We start from the raw sequence: 27,008 nt of genomic DNA, 5'->3' as shown, positions 1-27,008 counted from the left end.
GGGTCTAGATTTTGACAATTCCACCTCTCATAGTTGTACCAAGGTAGTTCCGAATTCCGTTTTATATCCCAGGCTATAAAATGGTTAAATAAACAAATTTGGTGTAGGATACGCAGATTGGGGAAATTAAGTCCAGAACTTGAAAGGTTTCTGTTAAGAATGGAACGTGAAATTCTAGATTTTTTACCCATCCATACATATGATGAGAACATTGTTTCAAATTGTTTTAGAATTTTCAGTGAGACTGATAAAGGGATGGTTCTAAATAGATAAATCAGTTTTGGTAAAATATATGACTTTAGAATATTAAGTCTGCCCATCCAAGAGATTTCTAGGTTCCTCCATTGAGAAAATTGATTTTTAAAGGAATCTAGAAGGATCGAGTAATTATTAGTTTTGATAGCAGAAAGATTCTGATATATTTTAATACCCAAATAGTCAATATATTTTTGGTTCCAAAATATTGCAGATTTATTCTTAAGATGCTGAAATCGAGATTGTTCCATATTGAACTCAATAATTTGTGATTTATCTAGATTTAATTTGTAGTTAGAGTACAATGTATATTTATTAATACAATTCAGAACATCCGGAAGTGAGTTTTCAGGTGAGACTAAGGTAAGTAAAATATCATCAGCATATAAAGAAATTTTATGCTCGTACGGACCAGTATTTATTCCTATGATTTTATTCGATCGACGTATTAGTGTCGCAAGGGGCTCTATTGAGAGAACATATAGTAAGGGTGCTAGAGGGCACCCTTGTCTTGTTCCGTTGTTAATAGGAAAACTCGTAGAGTTTAAATTGGGTCCTGAGATTTTTGCATATAAATTCTTATAAAGTGCCATGGTGAAAGTTAGAAATTGACCAGTCAAACCAAAGGTAATTAGTGTTTGTTCTAAGAAAGGCCAACTCACGCGATCAAACGCCTTTTCGGCGTCGAGCGCTAAAAAGATGGCTGGCGTTTTATTTAAATGTATCTCATGAATTAAGTTTAGTATTCTACGCGTGTTGTCTTCACCGCTTCTGCCCAGGAGGAATCCTGTTTGGTCTGGGTGAATTAATTCACCCATAACGGAACTAAGTCTATCAGCCAAAATTTTAGAGAATATTTTAATATCTAAATTTATCAGTGATATCGGACGATAGTTCGTCACTTTAGTTGGATCTTTCCCGCTTTTCGGAATAGGAGTGATTATAGTCTGTAACATCTCAGATGGAAAATTATTCCCTAAAGATATTCCATTAAATAGTCTTAGTAATAAAGGAGAAACAATAGATTCCAAACTTTGAAAAAAACGAGACGAGAATCCATCTGGGCCTGGAGCTTTATGCGAGGGTAGATTTTTTATAATTTTACTTATCTCAGATAAATTAATCGGTAAATTTAATTTTTGTAGATTTATCTCAGAGATTTTTGGTAAGTCAAGAGTGTTAAGAAAGCAATTCATTTGCATTTTATCTTTCGTTAATACTGGTAGATTATATAGTGTGTTGTAATACTCTTTGAAGGCTTCACTAATTAGTTTTGGAGTTAAAAATGTTTTCCCATTTGATACTATCTTATTTATTTTATTTTTGACATTTTTATTTTTAATTTTATTCGTTAGGTGTTTGCTAGCTTTATTGCTGCTATAATACCACTCTTGTTTCAGAGATGTTAAATTTCTGTTAATCTTCTCCGTTAATCTTTCGTTAATCTTAAATTGGATCTCCTTAATTTCATCGTAAATCTGGACTGAAGGGTTTAATTTATTAACAGCCTCTAACTGTGCTAATTTAATATAGAGGTCAGTAAGAGTAGCCCCTTTCAATTTCTTAATATATGCACCTTGTTTTATAAGGTGGCCTCTCATAGTGCTTTTAAAAGCGCACCATAAGGTCGCATCTGAGACCGTACCATTGTCATTCATCTCCATAAATTCTGTAGCTAGCCTTCGAAGTTGTTCGCTAAAATCTCGGGAGGACAAAAGAGTTTCGTTTAATCTCCAATTAGATCTTGTGTTAAAGTCTTCATTATTTTTAATTTTTATAAAAATGGGTGCGTGATCTGACCAAGATAGGTTTCCAATGCTTAGAGGAATCACAACGTTCAATAGACTTAATATCAGTCAGAAACATGTCAATTCTTGAATAAGAATGGTGTACAGCAGAATAATAAGTAAACTCCTTCACAGATGGATTCTGTGCCCTCCAAATGTCATATAATTTGTTTCGAGCAAGACAAAGACAAAAAGCTCTAGCCAAAGATTTCAAAGTTGAATTTGGATGTGAGCCATAAGAAAAGCTTTTATCTAGTTTAACATCTGAAATACAATTCATGTCTCCGCCTATCAATAAAAAACCTTTTGTAATATTTTGAACTCTGTCTAAGATCTTTTCCAGAAATTTTACTGTGTATACATTAGGAGCATATATGTTAACGAGTGTATGTAATACATCGTTCAATTTACAAAGAAGAATAATGTATCTTGCCTCATGATCATTTTCCAGATATAGCTGTTCAAATTTAATTTTTTGATTTATCAAAATTGCAACACCTCTTTTTTTTGTCCCGGTTAAACTAGCTTGGGCAATAATAGGAAATCTCTTATATTTCCAACAATGAAAGTCATCCGTCTTCCAATGAGTTTCTTGGACTAAACATATATCCACTTGCTCTCGAGTTAACATATCATATAAAAAGCCTCTCTTATATGGAGAATTTAATCCTTGGCAATTAATAGATGCTAATTTAAGTGTCATGTATATTAAATACTATTACTCCCTCCTTCTCCCCCCCTAGATCTGGTCTACCGCCAAAACATAAACATAAACATACACAAAAAATCAAAAACAATACATTTACATCCATACAAGTTACACATGAAAATGATTCATGCATTTGTTGCCCCATTTATTGTATCGGGCTATATTCATGCGTAAGTGCCGACGAGTGGAGACATCGCAAACATGAGGTTATATAGAATAAAGTAAACAAATTAAATATACTTTAAATAGATATTAAATATATAAAAAAAAAAAAAAAAAAAAAAAAAAAAAAAAGAAAAAAAGAGAGAAAAAAAAAAAAAAAAATTATATATATGTATATAGAAATAATGAAATAAATAATTCCGTTCCATTTCATGTGTGAAATCTGTTTCGTGGTAATAAATATATACTAATCCAACCTATAATAAAGTGCCTGTAAATAAAGTGACTTTAGTGCAGAACAATTAATATCCAAACATGTACATTCATCTAATTAAGTCCTGTAGCACTAATTAGTCAAATATTATATTACAAAAAAAAAAAAAAAAAAAAATAATAATAATAATAATAAATAAGATAGGAAATAAATAGATAAATAGTTATTTAGTTCCCATTCATCTTAAATCAGTGTACAAAATAAAAATGCTGATAATAAAAAAAAAAAAAAAAAAAAAAAAGAAAAAAAAACAAAAAAAAAACTAAGTGCCTTTTTCATGAATAAAGTAACTAAAGTGGAAATCAAATGTTGTTCAGTGTATATAAGTGCAATATTTGCACAATATATCTAATCCATAATAGGTAGAAAGTTTAAATAAATAAATATTTCCATTGTACGTAAATTAATGTGCAAAATCACGTAATATAATAGTAGCAAGTTCCACGGAAAAAGATAATAAATATATAAATAAATAGATATTTCCATTCTTCCTAAATTAGTATGCAAGTCACATAATATGATGGTACTAAACACCTATATAAAAAGAGGTCTATTTCATAAGTATGTGCTTATCAACTAGCAGAAAAATACAATTTCCACAAGTAAAGTGACATTAGTGCAAAAACCATTAATATTCAATATGTATGAGTGCAGTACTTGCTCAATATATCTAGTTGACTGAATTTGTATAAATAAATTATAAATAAATAAATACATAATTCACATTCGACATGAATTAGTGAGCAAAATCACTTAATATATTAATATGAAGTATCTGAGCAGATAAAATTCTAATTCATAGTAATAATAATTAAATATATGCTATTTAAGCGAAGCTAAAATACCATTTCCGCGAATAAAGTGTCTTAGTGGAAATCGATTGGTGTTCAGTACATATAGATGCAGTGATTGCACATTCAGATATTGTTCAGTATATATAAATGCAATATTTGCACAATATAACTAATCCATAATAAATAGAGATGTAAATAAATAAATATTTCCGTTGTACATAAATAATGTGCAAAATCACATAATATAGAAGTAGCAAGTTCCAGAGAAAAAGATAATAAATATATAAATAAATAAATATTCCCATTCTTCTTAAGTTAGTGTGCAAATCACATAATGTGAGGATACTAAATACCTATATAAAAAGAGGTCTATTTCATAAATATGTGCTTTTCAACTAGCTGGAAAGTACAGTTTCCACAAGTAAAGTGACATTAGTGCAAAAACCGTTAATATTCAATGTGTGTGAGTACAGTACTTGCTCAGTATATCTAGTTAACTGATTATGTGTAAATAAGTTATAAATAAATAAATACATAATATCTGTTCGACATGAATTGATGTGCAAAATCGCTTAATATGTTAATATAGAATATCTGAGCAAATAAAATTTTAATTCATAGTAATATTAATTAAATATGTGTTAATTAAACAAAACTAAAATACCATTTCTACGAATAAAGTGTCTTAGTGCAAATCAATTGGTGTTCAATACATATAGGTGCAGTAATTGCACGTTATAGGGAAAAAAAAAAAAAAAAAAAAAATGATAAAAAATAGATAAATAAATAAATTAATAAATAGATAAATAAATAAATAGATATTTAAAAAAAAAAAAACCACATGATGCATATAAATTGTGTAAATAAGTTTGCTACTCAGAGCATTAATGCCGTTCAGTTGAAATTAAAGTGGTTAAAAGGTCGTCAAGTTCAAGAGGATTATTAATTATATGCGGTCCACCCTCTTTAAACACGATCAGTTTAGAGGGGGAACCCCATTTATATCTTATATTCAGGTCACGGAGTTTCTTGACACCTATAGAAAATTGTTGCCTGAAGTTACGTGTCGCTATGGAGAAGTCTGGGAGCAGTCTCAATTCCCTGTATTGATCCATTTGTGTTTTGCCTTTATTAAATTCTTTTATAAAGAGGATCTTAAAGAGTATATTATTAAAGCGGACCATTACATCTCTGGGGGTCTCAGTGTTCAAATCTTTCGGCTTCGGAATCCTGTGGAAATTTTCAAATGGTTGAATGACCAAACAATCTTGTTTTGTAAAAATGGATACCAAACCATTTAGATATTCTTCTAGGTTAGTAATATTTTCAGAGATCCCTCTAATCCTAAGATTTTTACGCCTTGATCTGTCCTCCAAGTACGTAAGCTTCATTTCCATAGATTGAATTTTATCCTTCAAAACTTTAGTCTCTTTTCTAGCAGTACCCAATTCAAGCTGTAGTAACTGAATAGAATTTGCCTGAGAAGTGAGTGTGGCCAGAATGGAAGCAATATCCTGTTTCAGAGAAACTGTGTTGGATTTCATTTCTGCCGTAAGTTTTAAGTATAAATCATTTATGTTTTCAATTTTGGTGGAATAAGTTATGTCAGATTGTATAGTGTCTGGACAAATGTCCAGGGAGAGGTCAGCTGAAGCATCCAAGGAGTCCTTTGGAGGGCGTTTGGATGTATGAATAGCAGTGGATGTTAAGGATTTAGGAGAATAGAATGTCGTCAAGACTTTAGATTTGTCCAAACTTATCCTCCTATCCTTTTCTCTTTCCTTTTCTCGATCTTTTTCTTTTTTGGGCGGCATTATATCAATTATATCTTTACCCGCCTTTTCGTTTCGTTTCCTTAATTGTTTGTTTCACCTTATCCAGTACTCTTTAGATATATTATCGGTTATATTCTTCTTTATTTCTCCTTTGTATTGTGTGTGTTCGGCTTTCCACTCCTTCTCTGTCCTCCCTCCAGTCTACAATCCGTCCCCTCTTTTCAAAAATATTAATTTTCCTTCTCAGCTTTATTGATTTGTATATTTATACAGCCCTTAGTCTTCAATATATCTTCAATAATATCTTCAATAAGTAATATTTATCCATATAATCGCGTATTAGCTTTGTAGACGGCTATATTGTACCAAGACCAAAATCAATCAAATAATAAAGTTCCGAATAGATCAATAAATAGAAAGAAAAAATCAGTGAGATCACTTATCTTGATAGATGGGCCACGTGTACAGAGGGTCCATACTTCTGAGTTTTCAATGGCGTGAAGACGGCTTTAGAGACTCTTGGAAGTCAAGGTGTCCTGCCCAGCATGAGAAGCCAGAGTCCGCACTTTTAGGGGAAGTAGTAGGAGGGAGAAAAAGCACCGCGAAGACAGCACTCAGATCCGTAACGATCCGTCACGATCCGCAGAAACGCAGAGGCACTCTTGTGAATTGTTTCTAACCATCGGGTCGATCGAGTCCGTCGAGTTCTCCCGTTCACGGTAGATAGTAGCGTTCAGTACTCGATGCGTCTCCATTAGCCGGCACTAGCCGCGGGCGTGGTTACGGTGCACGCATAGCGTGACGCGTGCCGCGTACCACGTCCTCACTCATCCTTCGCCCTGGAGAAATCTTGTAAGCATGCATGAGATCTAGAAATCAGAGGAGAGGATAGACGGAGTTGGGAGATGTAGGGCGGGGAACGGCTGTGAAGGACTTTGAAAGTAAGATTGCGGATTTTGAAATGAATCCTCAAGCAAACAGGCAGCCAGTGAAGAGACTGTCAGGGGGGAGAGACGTTAGCACTTACTACTACTCCTTATTTGTGAGAATCCCATATTCTTCTCTATGTTAAATTTCAGGTTTCATATTATATACTTTATCTGAAGATTGTTTGTTATACATAATATTCCTCTTCGTTTTATCATTTTGAGAGCAATGATTAATATTCCTGTTCCCTTCCCTATCTCTTAACTCCACTTTTCCTGATGGTACCACTAGAAAAATCTTATGTATGGTTTGTGTATGTATATTTATTCTAGAGGGTGTAGGGTTATTTTTCCTTATGTACCCTTTGGGATCGAACCTGTTTTAACACTTTTGCAGTGTTTGTGTTTAAATGTAATTCTCTCCTCTCCCATGTAGTGTACCCACACAAGTTATATGTTGTTTTTTTCAGGACAAGATGGGCTTTATACCATTATTTTGATCATATCATGTAATTTACTATAAAAAAAAATAATAAAACATGGTGAAAATTTGAAAAAAAACACACCTTTTATGACTTTTATTTGAAAAATCTTTTACTCATCTACAAAAGCAAGTAAAAAACAGCTAAATAGAGATTCTACTATCTGTCCTGAGTTTAGAAATACCCAATGTTTTTATGGGGTTTTTTTTGCTGTTTTTTGTAAGTTATAGGGCAATAAGTACAAGTTGTATTTTATGATTTCCAAATCTGGTCATTCTGCCTCCATCTCCTCTTTGAAGCCGGTTAACTCAATGAAACCATATATTTTTGGAAACTAGACACCCCAGGGTATTTCAAATGCTGGTATTTTAACCCGTTTCATGCACTAATTATACAACCACACTTTGTCAAACTTTGTAATAGTAATTTTTTTCACACAAATTGGATTTTAGTTATAAATATACAGGTCCTGGTGTATGTCCCTGTCAAACAACACCCCAATATGTGTTCAGTAACATCTCCTGAGTACAGTGACACCACACATGCATGGTTTGTCAGGTTGTGTGGGGGCTAAAAGGTAACATTTGGGACATGCGTAATTCACGGTTTCAATTTGAAATTTTTACAGCCGTTTTTTGTACCCAACTTTCAGAAGGGGCAGGCTACAAGAAAGACTGGCCTTTCTCCATGAAGCGATTTGATCTAGCACCGTTAAGCGAACCTTCAGCCACAGAATAGACACAGGGGAGATGGCAGTGCCAGGGGACGTGATGACGTGATACGCACACACAGAGGAGGTGCGTAGGAGGAACGGGCGAGATGGAGTAGGTGACCACGCGGCTACCCGAACATGGCGGCAAATTAATGGAGCACGCAACAAACCGCTACGATTGCGGCATCCGAATGAGAGTGCACCTTGGATAGCCGATCTTGCTGATCTTACGGCGGAGATAACAGAGTACTAGAGACCCTTATCATACATCCTGACATACGCCAACGATGGAGCGGACTGGAGACTGAAATTAAACAAGACTGGAGACTGTAACTAAACGAGAGTCTGTTGAGGTGGTTGTGAAGCAGATGCGAATCGAGAGCTGCAGAAACCGCGGACTATATTACAACAAAGCATCTGAACTACAACATTTTACATAATTCTACATAAGAACAACCTAATACAGACACGCAATCAGTTAAGAACGCAGAAACTCGATTCCAGTGAGTAATTATTAATATATAGTATATTTGAAATCTTTATTAACTGATCGGTATACAGTATATACGGGCAAATTGGATCCTCTTTTCTTCTTAACTCCATGCTATATTTATTGAAGTCATGAATGTCGTACAACAAGGATAGAAAACGCATCAGATTGATTGTACTGGAATATATTGACTAAGAGTCAGTTAAATGTTAAAATGGCTTCTCAAAAAAGATGACGCAAGATATAAAAAAAAGGGAAAAGCGAGACTTTGATCCAAAAAAAGAAAAAAAGATCAGTACACTGTTCTCTCCGCAGGCTCCTAAAAACATGGAGGAATTGTTATGTTTATCTGATACCACTATAGACGAATTACATAGGCAATCTCTCAGCCCAAGCTCACAAAAATCTCAAATGATTACTAGAGACTATCTCCAACATTGTATGAAAATCCAATTTAACCTATTTAAAGAAGAGTTACTGAAACTAAATAATGAATGGAAAAATTAAAAAAAATTGGAAGATAGCCTTAAAACATATGAGCAAAAACATGATTATCTAGAATTTGAGATAAGCTCTATAAAGGAAGAGCTTACAAAGAAAGATAACCTGATATGCACCTTAGAACAAAATTAAATGAGGCTGAAGAAAGAGCACGAAGAAAAAAAACTAAGATTAAGAGGAATATCAGAAGAGATAAAACAAGATTAGACCAAATGACATAGACTTCACTTTCTTTTCTCATAGACATAAATGCTTCTCAAGGATAGACATAATATTGACAAAAGCTGAAACAGTAAATGATTGTAAAAATATTACTATAAATAATATTGTCTGGTCGGACCATGACTCTGTTTGTTTAGAAATTAATAAGAAATACAGACCGAGCCCCACGACCTTGGAGATTAGCGGATTCATTACTGTCATCTAAAGAAATATGTGAATACTTATTCCAGAAGTCCAAACAATATTTTCAGGAAAATCTGACGGACGATGTTAGTTTAGGAAATGTATGGGGAGCATACAAATGCGTAATGAGAGGGCTAATAATTAAAAAGACCGCACAAATAAGAACTAAAAATAAGAAAAAATTATCGGATTTGTATATCTCCTTAAGTAATTTAAAAAGAAAATCTCCTCACGGAATCTCCTGATAATCTATCCATAATGAACATGATAAAAATTAAAAAGGAAATTCAAGAAGCGCTTTTCTCCAAAGCAAATTATAACATAATTAAAATGAAGCAAAAATTCTACTATGCAGGTAATAGAGCGGATAAAATGCTCCATTAGAACTCAATTGGAGGAAGAATATGATTTTGTCTGGGGAACGGATAAAATAGAATACCTAGGAATTATAATCCCAATTAAAATTTCTTGTATTAATGAGAACAATTATAGTAAACTACGGGACGAATTGCTAAAGCATATAGCGAGTTGGAAGGGGTTATTTGTATCTTGGCTAGGGAGAATGAATATTGTTAGATCTTATATAATCCCTAAGTGGTTGTACCTACTTAGGATGATACCAATTAGACTCCCAATGCCTTGGATACAAACATTTAAAAAAAACATAGAAAGTTTTATATGGGCAGAAAAAAAACCTAGGATTGCAAGGAAAATCTTATATGCGAGTAAAAGAAATGGCAGCTTTAATGTTCCAAGTTTGGGGAGATATGTCCAAGCTAGCATGTTAACCCATATTCTAAAACTACAATACAAATTTAGTCACAATGAAGCATGGTTCCTTATAGAACAAGAATTAATAGGAATGACTAATTTAGAATGCCTTATGTGGCAGCGTTATGATAGATCAATTAATGTGACTAAAACCCTCCCCATTACAATCAAGAGTACCATGGAACACATTTAAACGTAGTATAGGTATGAAAAACAAAATCATTCCTACAGCCCCATTAGAAATCTTTCAGACTAATATTCCCCAGTTGAGTCTTAGGAATTGGAGTGGATTTAGAAACAAAAGAATTAATGATATACTACATTTAAGAGATATAAAACCGTTTCAACAACTCTCCGGGGAGTTTAATTTTGGCAATATAGAATTCTACACTGTATTAAGAATTAGATATTATATAAGGTCAAATTTATTTTCTGGTAAAATATCGATAATAAATCGTCAGATTAACGAATTGTTTTCACTGTTTTCAAGTGTTTAAAGAGGTGCTACCTGTTAATGGAGGAAATTGAATCCCTAAAATGTCTCCCACTGTCTGAATATGATAGAAATACATTATAAAATTATGTTCCGTTGGTATCTGACCCCGATTAAATTAGCTAAATATCATCAGAAATACTCTCCAGTATGCTGGAGATCTAATAAGGAACTTTTAGACAAATATGGTGGGACTGCAGTGAGATTTTACAGTCTTGGAAGGATTTATTTGCATTCATTTCCATAACTATTGACACATATATTATCATGACCCCTGATAAAGCACTATTGCATTTAGGTTTGTCTAATTTAACATTTAACTAAAGAGCCTTAGTAATACAGTGCCTCCTGGCAATGAAGATATGTATTGCGAGGAAATGGCAACAAAAAACAATAATACCTATCGAAAATGTAATTAGTCAAATAAACTATCAATGTTTAATGGAGCAAGGCTTTTTCCAAGCACAACAGAGAATACATAAATTCAATAAGATTTGGAAACCCTGGCTTGATAAATATCCTATTACATAAAACCTATAAAACGGGAAAAGGGAGGAGAAGAAATAGAAAATAAGAGAAGGAAATAAAAAGGAAGGAAAGGGAGAGGAAAAAAAGGAAAAGAGAAAGGAAAAAAAAAAGGGGAAAAAGAGACAAACATACATATATATCCAATTATAAAAAAAAATTCAGTTTCTATTGTTTTCCTTTTAGTCACATGACGAATAATTGTTCCTAGGAGTTTATAACAAAGAATGACCATGAAGAAGGATATGCATAAGAATCGGTATAAGGAACAGTGGAGTATGGCTGGAGTGTATGTTGGTGTGAATGAGGGGCCTAAAGATCTCTTAAACACTTAGGCCTTTTTAGACTGTATGAGACGCCGTGATCTTGTCGTAGCGACACTAGGGCATTACGATGCATATAAATTTGCACTCTAATTATATTCAGGCAATATGGTGTACATTTATGTATATTCTGTTGCTAATGAATCACGATGTAATTTTTTTCACTTTGTATATTACTTATGTTTGTATACTTACGTTTATAATAAAAAAAAATAAAAGAATAGACACAGGGGACACTTGTCAGTGCAAATAAAGGCTCATAAAAATGGTGCACCAAAAAAATCTAAAAAGCAGTAAATGTAAAAAAAATTCTAAAAAAATACAAAAGTGGAGCGGGAACAAAAAAAAAAAACAAATGAAAAATGGGCAGCTGTGTGGTACAGCTTGAAGCAGTTACCAAGGCAGAGTGCAGGTTCTCCAGGCTTATCTGGACAGTAGAACGTGGTGTCCTTTCTTTGCCCCCTGCTGTAGCATACCCTGCATCTTTTTTTGGGGGACTCTGTTTCTTCTTTGTAGGAGGAAGTCTAAAATAAAATGGGTAGCCACAATTCTGCTAGACTATCACCGCCCGGGGAACAGGTGCATCTTGGTACGAGATACCCGAAATAACTTGAAGCTGAAACGGCAAACAAGACATTCCGGGATTTGCTTTTTTGTGTAACAAAAAAAGTGTTGTAGGTTGCAATTTCCATGAGATAAATTGCAACCATCTTGTACCAAGCCTTTGCCTTCCTCATAAGGAGGTAGGGCTGTAGGAGTTGATCTGACAGATCAACTCCATCCATGTTCTTATTATAGGCCCTGATGCACACTGGCTTTCTAGTGAACCCGGCTCTGCCACGGACAGAAACCTCCACAGTTCTCTGTTCGTGGATGGTGCTCAGCATGCACACTTCTTTTCTGTCCATGAACTTCAATGCCAAGAGCTCCTCTTGATGTAGAACTGAGGTCTCCCCCTTTCGTAGTCGGGTTTGTGCCAGATCTTGTGGAAAACCCACGCGGTTCTTTCTTATAGTACTGCAAGCTACTGTGTCAAAATAACACAGCAGCTTGAACAAAGGGATGCTAGTATAAAAGTTGTCAACATATAAGTGGTAGCCTTTGTTTATAAGGGGGAATATTAGGTCCCAAACAATCTTGGCACTGGTTCCCAGATGCTCTGGGCAACCTGGAGGGTCAAGGTGGTTATCCCTTCCCTCGTATACCCGGAAAGCCTGAGTATACCCAGTCTCGCTCTTGCAGAGCTTATACAATTTTATTCCATACCTGGAGCGCTTGGAAGGAATATACTGCTTGAATCCCAACCTTCCTTCATCCACGCAGATAACCCTTCCAGGTGTATAAGCCTCTGCAAACTTGGCAGCCAGATGGGTAATTAGGGGGCGGATTTTATAGAGCCTGTCAAACTGTGGGTGCTCCTTAGGCGGACACAGGCTGTTATTGCTAAAATGCATGAAATGAAGAATCATTTCATACCTTCTCCTACCCATCGACTGGGTGTAAATTGGGGTACTAAGGATGGGGCTGGTGCTCCAGCGGATGGAGTGTTTTTTAATAATTCCCATCAGCATAGTTAATGCCCAGAATTTAAGAAATTCTGGCACGTCAATGGGGGTCCATGGCTGCTTTGCAAAATAGGAGTCAGGGTTAGCAGCACGGTACTGCTGGTCATAAAGGTTTGACTGGGAGACAATTTCTCCCAAGACATCTTCTCCCAAAACAATCTGCACAAACTGCAGTGGGGTGAATCCTGTAACATCAATATTGATGCCAGGAATTGCAGTAAAGGGAGGGATAGCTGGCTTATACCTATTAGGTGCTACCCACTCCTCAGGTGCTCTGCCACCACTACTTGTGGCAGCGGACCCAGCAGCCACAGATACATCACTAGATATATCTGTGAACTGACCGTCAATGGCCTCAGAATCTGAGGCCAAAAATTCATACGCCTCCTCCGCAGTATACCTGCGCTGCATCATTAACCCCTAGCCGGTAAAATGAAAAAGAAAAAAAAAAAATATATATATATATATATATAAAAAAAATACAGTAAGCTAAAAGGTGCTAAAAATAATATAACAATATAAAATAAACCCTGAAAAAATGTGGATAAAAATAAAAGGGCACAAACAGCAAAAAAGTGCTGATGTGCAATATCACTGCCTATGCAGTGATCAATAGTAAGGAAGGGGTTAAAAAAAAGGGGGCTCTTATAAGAGCCTTTTTGGGGATTTTTAATTTTTTTTTATAATATTTTATGAAAGTTTACCTGCTTTATCACGATCTGTCTCTCTCCCTCACTAAAAGCAATTGATAGAGGGAGGCAGATCTTTACCGGTCAAAGTAAATGTTAATAAACATTGCCTTTGACCGAGCAAATCAAGATCACTCTCCTGAGTGATCTTTAGGCTTGGGGTGTCAATCACTGGATGCTGATAGCATCCAGCAACACCCCCTGAGTGACTAAAGTGATTTGTAATCGCTTCTGAGGCTATTGCCAGGAGAAGGGCAGCGCTATCTTTGAAGGTAAGGTAAGCATGGCGGCGCCCTGCCGCTAGAAACTTTGTTTAAGAAACGATCAAAGGTCGTTTTTTCCACTCAGTTGGTGTTCTTGAAATGCCTCGATATCGAGGCATTTCAGTAACACCAACTTAGTGAAGGAAACGATTGCCAATCGCTTCCTAAATGATTTTACATGGCGCCGCCATTTTTAAATCAAATGCCGTCTTTTACATTAACGGTTATAAACGATCTCACTGCTCCCCGGCGTTTTTTTTTTCTGTTTTGCTGAATGCCTCTATGTCGAGGCATTACAGCAACACCATCTGAATGAGGAAAGCAATCTTTCATTGCTTTCTGAACAAATTTAACCCTATGACGTATCAGGCACGTCATAGGTCGTTAACTGACCGTTTTGCATGACGTGCCTGACCCGGCAATGGACATTAAGGGGTTAAAGTTCTCCTTCTGAAATCTGGAAAAATGCCTATTTATTATGCTTGTAATTATATTATATACTTTAAATTCTCTTCAGAACAGTACAAACCCAAAGGAGGAGGATGAGAGGGCAATCTAGAGAAAATGGAACAGCACATTCAATTTAGAAATGGTGTTTGCCATTTATATAGAATACTTTGGAGCCTGCAACTGTAAGAAATGAAGGGGGCCTTTAAAATGTGATATTACATTTTATGCATAATGTTTTTGGGAAAATTTGGGTTTGTGTAAGGTGAGATATCTGGTTTTACAATGTAAGGTAATTTGTATAGTAATGCACTACAAAGGGATTGGAACAAAGGTTCCAACAGAGGTGGCATACCCCACAGGGAGTCAGACAACTGAAGTTGATGTATTTTAACATAGCTGTGTGTATTTTCGCATTTATCTCCTCCATAACTGTGTCATACAGGAATTCTCTGGAAAGAGGGGTCGGGTGAACCACTTTCTGGGAGGTACAAGAAATTCTAGAATAACTAGTTAGGGGCTGCAATAGTCAGAAATGTCTGAGAAAGGAGAGGGTAGTGAACAGAAGTTCTGGGTCAGGAGACTCAGAACAAAGCTGCGCAAGAAGGCGTCTGGGAGAAGCATGTGAGCTGAGAGGTTTCCCAAGAATTTGTTTAAGTATCTCTTTTGTTTTATGTTATTAGCAAATGTTTTGTGTATGTTATGTTTTACAACCTGTAACAGTGACCTAATTTAATATACCGTATTTACTCGATTATAAGACGACCCTAATTATAAGACGACCCCCCAAAATCTGAATATTAATTTAGGAAAAAAAGGAAAAGTGAATATAAGACGACCCTATAGGAAAAAAGTTTTACCAGTAAATGTTAATTCATGTAAACTATGTAAACTATTTTTTTTAATAAAAGCTATGATTGAGTAAAATATTTTGTTTTTAATTCCTTTTATTTTCCAACCTGCCCCCCAGTTATGCACATCTGCTTGTCACTCTGCCCCATAAATGCCTTATACCCCCTATACCACTGTGTCCCATGATATGCCTTTTAACCCTCTAAATGCCACTGTGTCCCATGATATGCCTTTTAACCCTCTATATGCCACTGTGCCCCATGATATGCCTTTTTTTTTTATAAGTTATTTGTATATAAACATATAAATATAAACATACATCATAAAAAAGTATGAGGGAAAAAAATATATATATAAATTTCCAATAAAATTCATATTCATTCTGAAAAATTCAAATTGCAATTTACGCTTCAGTTTTATAATATAGAGTAATCGTATTTTCACTATTCATACAATAAACTGAAACATAAGCCTTCAGAAGTATCAAACAGGCCGAAATCTGTAATGGATCAAAGCTACTTTACTTATTTTATGATATGCCTTATACCCCTATATGCCACTCTGGCATTTAGGGGGTTAAAAGGCATATTATGGGGCAGAGTGGCATATAGGGAGGTATAAGGCATTTCAGGAGGCAGATTGGCGTATAGAGGATTAAAATGCATTTCTGGAGGCAGAGTGGCATTAAGGGGGTTAAAAGACATTTCATAGAGCACTCTACCTACAGAAATGCCTTATGCCCCCCACTTAACACCCCCCCCAAAAAAACTCCCGGTGTGTTGTCTGGGCAGCGTGTACACGTCTACGCGATTTGCGTAGTCAACTTCCACTGCAGCTGGAAGGAGGTGCGGTTAGCTGCGAGGGTTGTCTGCGTCCATCGCGCAGACCTTCCCCGGCTGTCAGAGATAATTCACCGGTAAGTTGGGGGTGGGGGGGTTTGGGTAAGGGGAGACAGGAGGATCCAGGTCCCGTGCAGCTTTGCGGGGGATCTGGATCTTAGTCAGACCTATTTGCTCTGAAAAAAACCTCGTCTTATAATCGAGCAAATACGGTAAATATCCATTTTTCTATACGCTTGCATTTGTGCTTTATTCATCACACATTCCCTAAAAGAAACACCCTGTAAGAGGGTCATAATTTCTTACACATAGAGGCTAGAAGTCTCCACTAAGAGGGTCTCCACAAGCTTCCAGGATATCCTATAGCCTGTTTTTACGTGTATCAGACTCCACCAAGAGGGCCACAACAGGTTACCTGTGGCTCCTACTGCTAGGAACAGATGATCTCTGCCGAACACTGGAACCTGGAGTGTGCTGGTAAGTGACATGAACCTTATTGACTATATACAAACGATTGGTACATTGAGAAGTTGCTTTTTCCCAGTCTAAGACATTATGACCCACTTACAGGGGTATTCTTTAGGCAATGTGTGACGAATAAAGCACAAAGGCAAGTGAATAGAAAAATGTATATTGAAATTGAATTAGGTCACTGGTGCAGGTGATAAAATATTTAACACACACAGAACATTTGATAACAATACAAAACAAAAATGCTACTTGAGCATCATCAAAATGATGTCATTCGTTCTATTTATACTTAATATACTTAATAGAAATACTTATACTTAATCGTTGAACTTAAACTTGAACCTCTCAGCTCACAGCATTCTCCTGGGTGCCATCTTGCACATCTTGGTTCTGAATGTCCTGACCTAGAAAACTTCCGTTCACTGCTCTCTCCTTACTTAGACTGACTCATACAGACCCTAACTAGTTATCCCAGAATCCTTTGTGCCTCCCAGAAAGTGGTTCACCCAACCCCTCTTTCCAGAGAGTTCTCATAAAATCCATGATAAATAGTCTATGTGAAAATACAACACTTTTGCTTTAGTTGTCTGACCACCTGGAAAATTTCCCATCTCTGTTGGAGCCTTTAATTCCAAATCCTTTGTAGTGCATTACTATGCAAATGACCTTACATTATAAAACCAGATAGCTTTCCTTAAACATACACACATCTTCTCAAAAGCATTTGTTGATGCATTAAAGGTAACATCACATTTTGAAGGCACCCTTCATTTCTTACACCAGAATTCTTAAGGATAATAATGTTTTAGTTCAGATTCCTATGTTTTAACTTTTGAGGGTTAAGTGACACCAGTATCACATATCACACTGATACTGTCTTACTCATATATATGGCACTTGGAACAGAGAACAAGAACTAGACAAGAAGGTTGCAAGGAGCGGACTGAAGTTGGAGAGTGCATCAACAGGCAGTGGCAGAGTTGTAGCTACCTAAAGAAACAGTTAGCTCTACTTACTGAGAGCTTCTTTTTCCTCCCAATCCCTGATGACGCTACAGGTAGAACCCCTCCTCCATACCTAAAAGCCCCTCCCAGAGAGCCCCAGTGAACAACAAGGACTACACAACAAACCGAAAAACAATGCAAAAAAACTTTATTCACAGAAAGGGAGTTTACACTTATGAATAAAGGATCAACAATTTTTGCCATATTATAATTTAACCTTTTTCGGTAAATTATCTTTTTATTGAAACAGATTGACATCACGGTATAAAGCAAATACATAAAAAAGGAAATATAAAAGGGGTACATATACATCTCTATACAAGAAAACATACAATTTGAAAATATCTCCAAGTAAATACAACAAGGTGTAGCAGTGTAAAGTATATAAACAGACAAATGCAGACAACATCTTGTGAAAGCCCCTGCCACCGCACCTGGAAAGAGGAGAAGAAAAAAAAAAAAATATATATAATAAATATAATGGGGGGAGCAAAGGAGAGGGACAGGTTAGGAGACTAAATAGAGACAAGTAAGTGTTAGAATCAGAGCAGAAAGGTAAAACAGTGATGAGCAGAGATGGGGTGAAGTGAAGGGGGGTGTAAGAGAGCAAAGAGAGAGGAAGGGGGAAAGGGAGGTAGTCCGCACACCTTGGGTGGAAGTGGACCTAGAGCCAGTGGGGTCTACCTATCACTATTCTAGGAGCTCTGCCAGATCCGTAGAGGATTGGAAGGCCATCCAGAATGCCCAAACCCCTGTATAAGCTTCCATCCTATCAGAGGACAAGTGGACTAGTTCTTCTATCACCCTGGTCTCCTCCACCCGGGATACCCAGTGACTGAAGGAAGGGGCCTACATGAAAAGCCATGTGGGCTATGCCAGGAACAATGGGATATCAGGAACTCCATGAAGAAGGAGGAGGGGCAGAGGAGACTGGAAGGAGATGAAGGAAGCAGCATGACAGAAGCTAAGAGAGCTGCGAAAGTTTGCCAGAGAAAAAGTATGAAATAGAAAGTTGCTCTTCCATCTTGGGCTAGTTAAGTGTCAAGAAGCTAGGACTAGTTTAGTGCCTAGTATTGTAAGTAAAAATTAGAGCTACTACTGAAAGAATCCTTTAAAGTCTTCTATATGATCCTGGTATCTAGAGCCATTTTGGAAACTGAGCACCAAAGGAGTCATTTGATATGCTGATACTCTCTGAAGTTAAGTACATATGTTATTACAATGGTATTAGAATATAATTGTTGACTGTCTGTAACTTTGTTATGGTAACCTTTTTCGATATATTGTTTTTACCGCTAGAGGTATTAATAAAGTATATCATTATATATCATAACATCTGTTGGTATTCGTCTTTACATAATTTAACTGTTTTCCTGAATCAAATTTATTGTTGTATTGTTAGATGTGTTTTGTCTAAATTGTGTATTTAAATATTAGCATAATTTTGCATAAAACAGGGGCCTCAGGATGTTTCCAGTATAAAGGAATTAGACAATGAGCAGTATTAAGAATAGAACGTTTCATAGATGTCAAAGATCTGAGTGAAGAAGGAGGCCAAAACTCGGGAGGGCGGGATGGTCTGTCCAGTCACCTCTTCTATACAGCGAAAAAACTCCTATCCAAAAAGGCTGGAGCCGACTACAGCTCCACCAGATATGTAAGTATGTGCCAGTTTCCTCGCCACACTTCCAACAGGTCGGATCACTCCCCGGAAAGATTCTTCTAACAGCCACAAGAGTCTTATACCACATGGATAATACCCTTGTAGACATTTTCCTGAATTTTCGAGGCAATGAAGCTGTCACGGCTAGCTATCGGATAACCGGACACATAGGGTGTAGGTGTGCAAGGGTTAATGATACCAGCAATTTGGTCACTCACTTAACCCTTAAACGCACCACAAAAACCAACACCAGACTGGTAATACATTGCTACCACCAAGTTATGTGTTTAAGTGGACTGCAGCTTATGGACGCTTCGGTAACGCCTGAGACCACACTGAACCGATTAAAAATGCATAAAATCCAATTTAAGTAACACAATTAAGTAACGTGGTTTATTCCAGCTTTCTCGGAAGACAGAGTTCGGTAAGAGCACAGAGACGGAAACTGGATTAATATATAGTTTAATCTGACGAATGTCACAGTGCTTATGTACAAAAATATGCGCAAAGGTGATAACAATTTAGTATATAATACAGTTAGTAAAAATAAAACAAGGAGAAATACAGAAAAACCTAATTATACAAAACCAATTTAGGTCATCTGCGGGAACCTCAATGTACTTGTTGAATTTGAGGATTTTCAGTGATGTTCCAAATCCATAGAACGTTTCAGGAGAGATTCTAAGAGAAGTTCTCAGAGAGGTTCTAGGAGAGGTTCACTGATTCTCCAAAAAACAGTCAACTGTATCCCCCGGTGGGATGTTCTGCCCCTCCAGTGTCACATAGAGATGTCCCAGGCCTAGCCCTTAGTATCCCACACACACCCATATACTCTTAACATACATCTGTTAAGATTGACAGATCTCATTGTGTCCTCAAGACGACTCAAACCCAGCGTAGAAGACCATCACCCTAAATTTCATACCATAGGGGAGGCACCACCAATGGTCACTGAGGCTGAACCTGAATGAATCTATGGCAGGGCTCTGGTATGTAAAAGGTGTTGGCCAGTCTGAGTGGCTTAAGACGGCAAGTTGTTGGTTAGGTTAACCCTTCCAATGCCAAACCCCTCTGTTAGCCCTAGACAGGCTCTGCATGACAGAAGCATTTGTGCGCTAGGGTGCAAACCTTCTCCGATTGATGATCAGAGAGAGACTCCCCGAGAGCTTCCTCCCAGGACCCCATAAATGATCAAGTTACAGAGGATGTGTCCATCAATAACATGCGCTACGTCGTAGAAATCCCACCTGGGGTATCGTCTCCTGTCTAGTAAGCTGCTCAAAAGCAGTTAGGCCCCTTGTTAAATGATGTTTACCCGGAAGAAAGGAAATGTAACACGCAATCTGAGTGAAGCTAAAGCATAGTATGTCCAGGGGTAGGGACGGCCCTTTCGAAAACAAGAGGAGCATCACGATCCCATACAACAGACAGGGATGACTCAGGGGACATGCTGAGCGATTCAAGGAACCCTCCCTCCACCCCCGGAAAGAAGTCCAAGTTGCCCGCAATGGGAGTCAACGGAGATGGAAAAGACGAAAGAACTCCTCCAATCCGTCACCACATCCCCAAAGTGGCATGCACAAAGGGGTTAGAGCAGAGCGAGGACTGGATACCCCCAGGGCGGAGCCACATGCAAGTAGGTAAGGGAAACGGCGTGGAGACCTGTTCCATCTCGATCCATTTCTTCCATTCTAGTACGCGTTGCAACTGTGTAGCGCAGTAATAGCCAAGAAAATCGGGCAAAGCAAGGCCTCCTTTGTCCTTTGGTCAGATGAGAACAGCGTAGCAAAACCTGGGACTTTTCCCCCTCCAAACAAATCAAGTTATTAAGGTGCAGAGCTCCGTAAAGAACGCCTTCAAGATGAAAATAGGTAAGGTCTGAAAAAGATATAACACCCTCGGGAGAATATTCATCTTAATCACATTAAACTTGCCGTGCCAAGAACCATGAGGAATAGCCCAGCGTTGCAGGTCACATCTTAATTGTTTCACTAGTCTGGGGAAATTTTCCCGATAAATCGTGGTTAAATCTCTCGGGACCCAGACACCCAAATACTTTATGCTATCACGGTACCCCCTGTAGAGGAATGAACCCCTAACCGCCTGCGCATCGTTTGGGCAATCACAATCCTATCATGACCAGGCATACACAGATTCCAGCATGTAATGGCTAACTTAGCATGATAGGAGTGTGATTGCCGTTATATATATATATATATATATATATATATATATATTAATAATATTGTTATTGAATTTTTCTGTCAAATTTTCGTGTGTTACTTACTTTTAATAAAAGTGTGGTTGGACCAAAATTGGACAAAAAAAATAAATAAATAAAATAAACTATATATTATATATATTTCTAACAGCAATCACACTCCTATCATGCCCAGGCAGACAGTACATGCTAGAACCTGGCCATGATAGGAATGTGATTACAGCCTCCCTATGCCATGCTATCCCCCCCCACACTTACACATCCATGCTATCACACACACACTCATTCACAAACATTCATTCACAAACATTCAGCATAAACTACATAACACCCATCACACACTTACTATTCCACTCTCACTGAATGTTTTCCTACCTTTTCTCTGTCACTTTTCCTCCTCTTGGCTCTTCTTCTGTGTTCTGTCCTTCCAGTGCAATGAGTGCAGAAGGCAGTGGGCGTGGCTTCAGTGTTGTGCGCCGGGATATGACAGCAAATCCCGACGCACAGCATCAGTTGCCGCGCACTTCGCAAGGGAGCAGGATCAGAGGTCTGCATTAACCGAGCCTGCTCCTCTAGAGACAGACATTACTGTCGATCGGAACAGGTCAGTCCGTGGATGCTGTAGTTATCCCCGACAGCCTGCAGGAAAGGTACAAGTGAAAGGGCAAACAGGAGGGGAGATAGGGGACAGCCCTGTTGCACACCATTTCGAATTGGAAAGGATTCTGTGAGGGCTCCGTTCAGTCGAACACGCGCAGAAGGGGACAAATATAAGGAAATGATCCAGTGGAGCCAGAATTGACCAAAGCCCAAGGTCCAGAGGGTCTGGAATGTAAAGGGCACCTGCAAGTGTCTCCAAAAGACCCGATAATATCCAAGGGGGTACCCATCTGGACCCAGAGCTTTCCCAGTTACCATAGATTTCATGGCGGCCGACACTTCCTCAATTGTAATCTCACGCTCCAGATCTTCCAATTGGTCAGCAGAAAATTGGATGAGTGACCCACATCCGAATTCGCATTCTCCAGAAAGAAGTGTTCCAGCTGATTGGTAATTGCCTGGATCGTGTCAACGTCAGACAGTGTAAGATATACGTAAGGTTGGGTAGGAGGTGGAGCCCGGTAAGCAGGATAACAAACAGCAAATGTTCCACAGTAGGAGCTGATCCACTAAATGGAGCGTCGGTCAGAGTACGAGCCAAAATTCAGGGCAACAGGGAGACAGCAAGTCCATATAACAATAGCCAGGTTCGGTAAACAAGAGGTCAGGAAACACCGTTTAGTAGCCAAGGTCGGGATTGGAGAGGGCAGCAGAGTCACAGGAATAGCCAGGTTCGGTACACAGGATATCAGGAAATAGCATAAAGCAAACGAATAGGAGCACAACTCGGCACAATAACTGAGCACTGAGCACAGCTCAGTGCTGAGTTTTAAACTTGCCGCTCGGAGGATGTCCCGTCCCTGGGCGTGACGTCCACCGAGCGTGCACACTGCTGCGTCCGTCCTGAGACGGATAAAGTGGGTAGGGGGGGCGCGCGCGCATGCTTAGAAGCAATCTCGCTGCAGCCTGAGGAGGATGCAGGAGAAACTGCGCTGGATCCAGTACCCGCGTGCAGCAGGTACCCAGGTGAGTTACTCCGTTGGGGTCCGGTGCATGGACCCTGACAGTTCCCCCTCCCAACGAGAGGCCTCTGGGCCTCTAACGGGACCCGGTCGCTCAGGATGACATTTGTGAAGCGATGAGAGGAGCTCCAGAGCATGCACAGTGTTAGCGGGTTCCCAGGAATCTTCATCTGGTGAGTACCCCTTCCAGCGGATCAGATATTGTAGACGTTTGTAGTGGTATCGGGAATCTAGAATCTGCTCCACCTCGTATTCTGGAATGTTATCAACAAGCACAGCAGGAGGCGGGATAGGATGTCGGCCTGGAAAACGGGGTGGATAGACATGAAGTCGGGTAACTTCAACTCCACCGCTGAGGAGACGCACAATAGAAAATGGACCAACATATCTAGGACCTAGTTTCTTCGTGGGACATTTAAGTTTCATGTTTTTCGTCGAAAGCCATACCTTGTCCCCTGGGCAGAAGGTAGGTGCAACGCTACGATGTCGGCAAAATACTTGTAGCGCTGTTGGGCCTTGACCAAAGTGTCACGTAAGAGCAGATACGTCTGGGTGAGTCTCCAGAAGGATATAGAAATGTTGGAAAAGGGCTACAAAAATGGTTTGTGGATTGTAAGGTTTGTGGATTACCTTACCAGGACAAGTTAAAGGATCTTAACCTATATAGCCTGGAAAAAAGACGTGACAGGGGGGATATGATAGAAACATTTAAATACTTAAAGGGAATCAACAAGGTAAAAGAAGATAACTTATTTAAAAGGAGAAATACTACCACAACAAGAGAACATAACCATAAACTAGAGGGGAAAGGTTTAATGGTAACATCAGAAAATATTACTTTACGTAAAGGGTAGTGGACGCATGGAATAGCCTTCCAGCAGAAGTGGTAGATGTTAATACAATAAAGTCATTTAAGCAAGCATGGGATAGGCATAAGGCCAAGCTAGATAAAGGATAAGGGCAAGTACTAAAGGAAAGTACTCCTATTGAAAGTAACAGAGCTATTGAAAAAGAAGCCAAGTGCGCTCCGAAATGCGTTTAGCCTGCTATTCCCCCTGTGCATAATCTGCATCAATATCAGCACTGCTCACGGCACTTTGGACCGAGTAAGACTGACTTGTTAAATCAGCAATTTCTTTCAATCAAATTTTTTTTTATTTTTTTTTTCCTCCCCATTTGATACCCATTTTATCATAACGAGATACCCTTATAGATCTTATAGGAAAGTTATTTTATGCAATTTATTTTAGAGTCTAGCTGCAAGGGCCCTGCAGCTGACCCTATTTTTTGTATTTATTTTTTGTATTTGTTTTAATAAATGTATCTATGTTTCTAAACCACTACACATAGTTTTACTGATTGGATACTTTTAAACATTCAATATCATCACACACACAACACCAGCTATATTCTAACATACCATTCAGGGACCTTATTGGAGAACAGTAATAGTTTTTATACTCATTTGCTTTAGGTTGTAAAGGGTACACAACCTTATCTCAATAACAGTTCTCATTTGGTCCTACCCTCTATATTGTTGAGCTACCTATTGTGTTTACACTTGAGAGACGTGTTGTCGGTGCGCCTCTAAGGATGGAGAAAACACCAGGATGTCATCCAAGTAGACGATGACGTAATGGTCGAGGATGTCGCAAAATATATCATTAATGAAATGTTGGAATGTGGCAGGAGCGTTACACAATCCAAATGGCATCACCAGATATTCAAAGTGGCCATATCGACATCTAAACGCTGTTTTCCGCTCGTCCCCTTTACGGATTCTCAATAGATTGTACGCCCCCCGTAAGTCTATTTTAGTGAAAACCTTGGCTGTCTGGACATGTTCAAGTAATTCCGGTATGAGTGGTAGAGGGTATCTGTTTTTCACCGTTATATTATTTAATTCCCGATAATCAACACAGGGTTGTAGTCCCCTGTCTTTTTTATGGACGAAAAAGATATCTGCTCCAGCAGGTGAGGTCGAGGGTCGTATAAATCCCTTAGCAAGACTGTCATTAATGTATTCTTTTAGTGCTGTGAGTTCAGGTTCCGCCAAAGGATATATACGGCCAAATGGAATGGCAGCTCCAGGATACAGTTCTATGGGACAGTCATAAGAACGGTAAGGGGGAGTCTCTCAGCCCCCTTTTTCTTAAATACATCTTTAAAATGTTTATAAGGTAAGGGTAATTCTTGGGGAGAAGTGGTGAGGTGGGTGAGGCAGATAGCCGTCTTCTTCAGACAGGTCTGATTACAATGTGAGAAAGTGAAACGAAAAACTCCTGTCTCCCAGTTAATAGAGGGATTGTGGGTTCTTAGCCACGGGAGGCCCAGGATGACAGGAGATATGGGAGAGGGTAAGACGTCAAAACGGATAGTCTCTGAATGTCCCTCTCCAATCTTGAGCAGCAAGGAATCATGGGACTGGTCTTCAGAGGGCTGCCATCGACGAGCTGGATAGAAATTGGGAGCTTCTTACGACGAGTCGGTATGGAGAGTGACTGTACAATATCATAGTCCAGGAAATTGCCACTAGCTCCAGAGTCGACCATAGCCCGGAGGTTGACGGATCTTTTATTCCACCTTGGAAAAACGAACACGAGTTCTGCAGTCTTTGTATACGTGACCAGCACGACCACAATACAGACAAAGTCCCAAGGATCTGCGTCGTTCTTTTTCAGCAGGGGACAGTGGTCCTCGGATGATGCCTATCTGCATTGGTTCTTCAGGTGGGAGATGAGATCCTGTCGCAGAAGTTGAAGCAGGAGTCCAGGGATTACTGACAGATTTACGTTCTAATCTCCTCTCTCTTAGACGGTGGTTGATCTGGTGGCCAGCTTGATGAAATCTTATAACCTGACGAGGATAGAAGTGAGAGCTAGCTCATCCTTAACCATCTCTGATAATCCCCAACGGAATTGATCGTGGAGGGCCGACTCATTCCAGGTAGACTCGAGGGCCAGCCGCCTGAATTCCCTGATATAATCTTCCACAGGCCTTCTCCCTTGTTTGAGGGATCTTAGGGTAGTAGTAGCTGAGGATGTTCTGTAAGGGTCATCGTAGAGCGTGTCGAGCACCTGACAGAAAGAAGACCAGAAGTCGAGGATAGAGCTTTGGCTGTGGAGAAGGTGGTGAGCCCACATTTGGGGTTCGTCTGACAGGAGGGAAATCACGGTGTGAACCTTGGTATAATCTGAAGTATAGGTCCTTGGTTTTAAATTAAACAGTATCTGATATGAAGTAATGAAGGTACGATATTTGGAGGGGTTGCCCAAAAATCTCTCCGGAAGGGGAACCTGTGGTTCCATGGAGGAGGCCCCCTCCAGAAGGGGAGCTGGAGGAGCTGCTGCTGGTTCAGCGGGAGCATTCTGATGTAACTGGATCAGATGCATTTGTTGTCTCAGCTGATTCTGACTCGCTTGAAGCTCTTGAAGGGACTGAGTCATAGCGGTCATCTGTTGAGTAAGTGTGGATATGGCGTCAGTTAATCCTGCGGCCTCCATAATCGCTCAGTGTTAGGGACCAGGAACCAGACGGACACAAAACGTAAAATGCAATCACCTTTATTGTAATGACAATAGCGAACAAAGCCAAATCGTGATCCAAAAGCATTTACCAAAAGACAAGCCGGGGTCAGGAACCAAAACAGATACTCAGACAAGCCGGGGTCAGGAATACAGAGATCAGCGAAGTCAGGAACAAGCCAGGAATCAGGAGCCGGGATGGACGTCAGAGAAAGCCAGGTCATACACAGGAATTCAGGAACACAGGAACACAGCAATAGCACTTGCAGCTGGAAACAACACAAGGGCAAGGAGGAAGTGAAGTTTAGCTGCTTAAATAGCCAAAAGGGGCTGGCTGTGGGCTGGACAATGGGCTGAGTCACAGGAGTGACAGGAGTGTAGCCATGGCAACCCAGCCAGGCTGTATAGCCTCCAGCAATGCAGCAGAAAAGCAGCTAGACCATAACAGTACCTCCTCCTCAACG

General features: G+C 38.8%; 1 long non-coding RNA gene and 1 other non-coding gene across 3 annotated transcripts in view; one reads left to right on the top strand and one right to left on the bottom strand.

Moving 5' to 3' along the window:
* The window catches only part of LOC128467411 (uncharacterized), a 129,274-nt gene that overhangs the window by 86,571 nt on the left and 15,695 nt on the right, over window positions 1–27,008 (top strand). The window lies entirely within an intron of this gene.
* Window positions 7,798–7,925, bottom strand: LOC128468092 (small nucleolar RNA SNORA35). The gene has a single exon (XR_008345809.1). It is a non-coding gene; the product is annotated as a small nucleolar RNA SNORA35 (small nucleolar RNA).

This window comes from Spea bombifrons, chromosome 10 (genome assembly GCF_027358695.1).
Source record: "Spea bombifrons isolate aSpeBom1 chromosome 10, aSpeBom1.2.pri, whole genome shotgun sequence".
Lineage (NCBI taxonomy): Eukaryota > Metazoa > Chordata > Amphibia > Anura > Pelobatidae > Spea > Spea bombifrons.
The sequence above is the reverse complement of the archived record's forward strand: the minus strand, read 5'-3'. Positions and strand labels throughout refer to the sequence as shown.